At 27.8% G+C, this 6,174-nt stretch overlaps 1 long non-coding RNA gene across 1 annotated transcript; it reads right to left on the reverse strand.

The window, feature by feature from the left end:
• Positions 1 to 2,756: 2,756 nt before the first annotated feature.
• LOC136078237 (uncharacterized) lies at positions 2,757 to 5,659 on the reverse strand. Its single transcript, XR_010637626.1, has 2 exons — positions 5,375 to 5,659; positions 2,757 to 2,959 (listed from the first exon to the last, which is right to left on the reverse strand). It is a non-coding gene; the product is annotated as an uncharacterized LOC136078237 (long non-coding RNA).
• Positions 5,660 to 6,174: the final 515 nt, after the last annotated feature.

The raw sequence follows: 6,174 nt of genomic DNA on the forward strand, positions 1-6,174 counted from the left end.
AGATGCAAAAAAATTGAAAACTATGTACAAACAAGATCTAGATGAACCTTTGAAAATGAATGTTTTCATTTTCAAAGTGTATTAAAATTAACCACCAACCCTCCTAAAACTCTATTAGATATGAGTAAATTTATAAAAGAAAAACAATTAGTTACAATTTTTCCTTATGTTGATGTAGCTTTAAGAATGTTCCTTTGTAATTTGGCCTTCAACTGTTCAACCGAAAGGTCTTTTTCTACTCTCCGTAGAATAAAAAATTATTTAAGATCATCTATGTCTTCAGAAAGACTTAATAGTCTTGCAGTTCTTAACATAGAAGCTACTCTTACAAAGAGCTTAAATTACTCAGATGTGATAAAAACATTTGCGGCAAAACAAGGAAGAAAAAAAAAATGAAGTAATGATTTTTTATATTATAATGTATTTGATAGGATGTTATATATTTTATGTTTATTTTATATTTTATTAGTATATTACCTATATTATTCTGTTATTTTTTACCTAGCAAGAAAAAAAAACTGAAGTAATTATTATATATATTATAATGTATTTAATAATATGTTATATATTTTATGTTTATTTTATATTTTATTAGTATATTACCTATATTATTCTGTTATTTTTTACATTTTTAAATATATTAATAATATTTACCAGGCCACTGCATTAGCTTTTTTTTTTTTTTTTATTTTATTTAAATACTAAATATAGACACCACAAATCCCTATAATTAGTATTAGTAGTATTACTTACCAACTAGTTTTAAATTTAATTAAAAGTAAAGTGGTGGAGGGGCGCTAAAATTTTGTTGCCCACGGGCGCCAAAATCTTAAATACGGCCCTGAATAAGTGGAAACTTAAAAATTCTCACAGAACAACTCGACAGACTTGAATATAAAGCAAAGAAGCAATTCAAATGATGCAGTCATTGAAAGAGAAATTTACGAAATTAAAGAGAGCTTGAACTTTCAAGAAGAAAATATAACTAAAAAATTGGAAAAAATTACAACAAATTTGGGGTATGATATAAATTACCTAGAGAACCAATCACGCAGAAACAATTTAAGGATCGATGGTGTAAAGGAAAAAGAAGGTGAAAGCTGGGATGATTGTAGAAACTCGGTAAAAGAAATAATTAAAAATAAACTTAACATCTGACGAAATTGAAATTGAAAGAGCCCATCGTATTGGAAATGCAAGAAATGATAAGTTACCAACAATAGTAATCTTCAAACTGCTGAATTATTTAGATAAAACTAAAGCTCTTAACAACGCAAAAAAATTAAGAGAGACTGGAAACGAAGACTGCGCGAAAGAAACAATAGAACATTGAAAGAAACTTTGGGAGGAAGTTAAACGACTTTGTAAAGCTGGTAAGTACCCCATTATTAAATTTAATAAAATTTATTGGAGAGATTTAAAAAAATAAACAACTGTTTTAAACGAGCGCATTTTCTAACAAGTTTTTATTTTCTAAAAAATCATTGAGGCAAATTAAACAATAGACTTTGAAACGCTGCGTTTGAATATCTTTGAATATCTCTTGAATATCTGCGTTTGAATATCTTTGAAATTGCTTATAAATCTTTACCACATAATCATTATGACGTTTTTAGCTTTTTAAACGAAGAATACTCCGTTCTGCATATTTTGATATAGATGATGTTCTATTGACGTCACAATGTAAACATTGTTAATCCGACGCCATCTTGTAGGTCAAACAAATGCGCATTAGTTTAACGGTGTCACGTTAAATAAGTAGATCGTTAAATAAGTAGACAAAATGATATTCTGCGCATGCGTTAGTTTACGGATACTTATTTAACGTATTAAGTCACGTTAAATAAGTAGATCGTTAAATAAGTAGACAAACTGAACAATCGAGGCATTTTGCTAACCCAGACGAACAAATTTAAAAAAAAACATACGTTAACCGAACTAAAAGCATTTCCTTTGCCATGCGAATTGTTATTACTTAAGGGCATTTTTATAGTGATAATTTACTACTTTTAATAATATTTAACTCACGACGTATATTCTAGTCGCAATTTATATCTTTATAGTATAGTATGACAAGAAACATATTTTTAAGAAAAAGCTTTTTGATAGGCCATTCACCCGTATTAATGATATCAAATAAAATACTCATCTCACAAGGAAGTTTATTGTATTCCTAAATAATTTAACTGTGCATTTTAGCAAAATGTTTTACGTTAAATTATTTATCCTTAACCCTTAAACTTAATGATTGTAAAATTTGTAATTGTTACTTGATTCTACGCAGATAAATAGTAAGGACAGCATTCTGATATTATCCCAGAAAAAAGAAAAGAAGAGAATTTATTAGTTCGTGTCTAGCCTTTTTTTGTGTGTTAATTTACCTCCTCAAAGCCGAAAAAGACACTACAGTCAAGGAGGCTGCTTTAGTTGTTTTTACAACCCTCTCTCAAGTCTATAACTTCGAAACACAAACCATGACGATCAAGATCGCTACGCGGAGAAACAAGTTGAGCGCGGTACTGCCAGGGACGCGGTAGCGATCGAACTCAGAACTTTTTAATTATGAGGCGAGCGCTCTACCACTACACCACTACTGTACTACCGTTGAATAACAATCTAGACGGGTATTATTCGACGATTTTAGCGATTTTAATGTATGCATAGCGCAATAATAATAAAATGTGACCTAAACTTAGTTTACTATTTCTTACTATGAGAATGTTTTAAATACAAACGATATTAAAGAAACGACACACTTCATGCTACACTAAAACTTTATTTGGAAAATAAAATCAATATAATAATATCCTTACACATCAATGAGAAAAATAATATCCTTACACAATATAAATAGCAAAATAAAACAACATGGTTTTTAAGACCTTTTGAAAAAATTTAACTTGGTTGAAACTTGGGCATTTTCGAAAGAAATTCGATTTTTCCACATGGAATTACAAGCCTACATAGAATAGAAATATAGTATAATATAAATAGTATCATGAAATCACAACGAATAAATAAAATAATTATAAAAATGCCTTTGTGCCAGAAGAGTACTTAATAAATGCATTGAATAATGTATGTCAATAAATTGATTTACAAAATGAACTCTAATTGAAGGATTTGAATTTTTAAATCAAATATATGTTAAAAATGTTAAAACAGCCATATCTTTGATGGGCGGACATAAGAGTATAACTGCAAAAGTGTAACTTTTCAGGAGAGCAAAAAAACATTATTATGAACCCAATTATTTTGCTACAGAAGTCATATTTTGAGAAATGGGTTATTACTTTTATTCTGTTTGAACCGAATGGTGTAACTATACTGTTAAAACCATTGATGCCGGCATACACAAGTCACATTTTCTCATATAAATCGTTAAATGGTCAAAAATGCAGTTATACTCTTATGTCCGCCCATCAAAGATATATCAACATGCCAGAATAGTCTATACTTTCACAATATTCTATAAAAAAATTGATCAAATATCTCATTATAATTTAAAATTACATAGCCATATTTTTTAATTACTCCTTTTGGTGTAGTTGTAATAGTAGCTATAATCAACTGCAACAAAATGTATGTAAATAAAGAACTGACTTTAATAACTGTACCTATTGACTATATCTTATATCGATAACCCTAGTTGAATAACTGATGACAGTAAGAAAAAAACAACTACAAAGTGAGCAAAACAAATCATCATGCCAATAACAAAATAAAGAACAAACAATAGTTGACCTAAATTAGCCAATTGTATAACTTTAGACATCTATAAGACACTTAAAAAATAAAATAAGTAATGAATTTTTTAAATATTAACTAGAACATAAGGTACAAAAACAAATCAACAATAAAAAACAAAAAAAACATATTTATGTATATTGATTGAATTTAAATATTCAAATATGTCATAAAACAAAAACAGTAGAAATAACAGGATATATTCACAACATTGATAGTATTAAAGACACACTGTTTATGACAGTATAACACAGTAATAAAAGGAAACATCTCTAATTTACCATTCTCAATACATTTCAGGTAATGCTACCGCATGTCATTATCTTTTTACATAACTAAACTTAGGTTGATACTGCTACACAAAACCATTGCATTTCTTTCTAAGAAAAAATCACAATCATTTTCATGTGCAACTCTATGCACTAACAATGGCACATCACCTTTACTTAAACTATTAAAGAGTGAATCATAAAACTAAACACACTACTAATGTAAAACAACATCAGGACACATTACTTAGAAACACCCAATATGATTTTCTAACATTAATCGTTTGCATACAACTGTAACTTTCTGAAAAACCACATGAATTAAAACAACTAAAAATGCAAAAAATCCAGATTTTTTAAACTTGGAAACCCAAACATTTTAGAAAACTGATATAAAAACAAACTTTGTGCTATATCAATCAAGGTATCATTAACCCAGCAAGGTGAGTCTCTTAAAATATCTAAGGCCTTGTCTTTAGACTGTATTGACAAACTTTAAAGGAAACTTTAGAAAAATTTTGAACTTCGACAGCCCCTTTTTACAACGATACTATCATTAACAAATAGCTTTTTTCAAACCTTTACCGCTACCAGTTTAAACTCTGAACCTTTTTCTCATTGATTGGTTTAAGGAAAATAAGCAGACTTTATCAAATAATCTAAAATTTTAGAGTTTTTTGAAGAGTACCAAAAATCTATAAAATAAAGTAGTTGCATAAATTGTTAATTTTTCAATATATTTACTTCAATTATCAGTAATTGTAATAATATATTTTTTTCAAGTTTTATTAATTCAAGAGGTCCAATAAGGTCTAAGGGAAGTTTGTGTACCTATAGCCAGATTTTTTTAGTGCCCAAATGTAAGTCCCCAGACTTGTCTAAAGAAGGCAAAACTGATACGATCACATCTCTATACTAATTACTTTGTATTAGTATAAGTATATTGACTTATACTAATAAAATTCCATCAAGTAAAAGGGTTTGAAAATTAGTGGCCCTAGGTACAATAAGCTTTTTTTAAACTGTACCTAGGGTCACTTTCTAAAAATTAGATTTAAATCCATAATAAATTTACAGTTAATTTGGTCTTAGATTGTTTTCAATAAGTATTTCTAGTAATACTTAATTGCAACTCTTAAATACATAACAAAATTGACTAATAGTTCTGAGCAAAATCGACAAATAAGTCAATGCATAAAATGGAAGCCCCAAAACAACTGTGAGTTTTGAGATGCTGAGACATAGTATAAAATTAACTTCAGAAACATAAAATAATATAAAATATACAATAATAATTAACTCTTAATCATAAATTATATAAAAGTTTAACTTAAATAGTGGGTTATATATACACATACCACAAAGTTGACACTTTTTTATTATAATAATTTATTATTCCATCAGAGACTGCTAAACATCTTCAACAGAGTAATTATAGATTCGCATTTTAATTATATAATTTTAAAAAATTTTAAAACATGATTATTTTTGTTTTTTGAGTTTATACCTAACGGAAACAAGGCTACTTATTTAACGATAGATTTAACCTACCTAACGGAAGCTTTGCGCTGTATCTGCGCAGGCGTTACGCTTGCGCAGAACTGACTGTCTACTTATTTAACGATCTACTTATTTAACGCGACAACGGGTAGTGGGACGTCAGAGCGAAAATTTTAAAAGCGAAAGAACGTAAGAGCGAAACATTTTAAAGCGAATAAACGTTAAAGTGAAAAGTTTAAAAGCGAAAATCGGGAAATCGAGTATCGTGATAATTCAACAACAACAACAATGTTATTATTGAGATATTTTTTTGTGATTTTGTTATTATTTCAATGTTATATTCTAGATTATTTGGCGTTTGAATTTTATTTTTTTTTAAATTGTTTATATTTTTTATTTATTAGTTATCATTTAGAATTATTTATATATTTGGTATTCTAGCTGAGAGTTATAGTTGCAGTTAGAGTTTATTAGATTAGATAAATAAAAAAAACTTATTGTATATAGTTTAGAATTATTTATTTATTTGGTATTTTAGCTGAGAGTAATAGTTACAGTGCGACAAAATAGTATAAAATCTTCCATAAAAATTATTTTTGCACTACAAGTTAACTGATAAAACATAGACTTGCATAATTTCTTATTGATATTTTAATTT

Source organism: Hydra vulgaris, chromosome 03 (genome assembly GCF_038396675.1).
Source record: "Hydra vulgaris chromosome 03, alternate assembly HydraT2T_AEP".
Lineage (NCBI taxonomy): Eukaryota > Metazoa > Cnidaria > Hydrozoa > Anthoathecata > Hydridae > Hydra > Hydra vulgaris.